Below are 275 nucleotides of genomic sequence, written 5' to 3' on the forward strand. Positions count from 1 at the left end.
AAGAAGGGGAAGGAAGTGTGGGTATCTGGGCTTAGGTGTTGGGGTAAGTGGGTTTCGAAGGGGTGGAGAGTAGAGGGAAGGGATATGGTGGGGTATTGGAGGATATTAATAGGTGGGGGGTATAGAGAGAGGGTATGGAAGGGGTGGGGTATCTGGTAGGTATGGAGGGGATGAGAGTAGCTGGGGGATATTAATGGGTGGGGCGCTGGGGTATATTATGGGGTGGAGGCTCATGACAGAGTAGACAGCCATTAGTACCCCAAACAATTTTCCTT

This window comes from Penaeus monodon, chromosome 20 (genome assembly GCF_015228065.2).
Source record: "Penaeus monodon isolate SGIC_2016 chromosome 20, NSTDA_Pmon_1, whole genome shotgun sequence".
In the NCBI taxonomy this organism is placed as follows: domain Eukaryota; kingdom Metazoa; phylum Arthropoda; class Malacostraca; order Decapoda; family Penaeidae; genus Penaeus; species Penaeus monodon.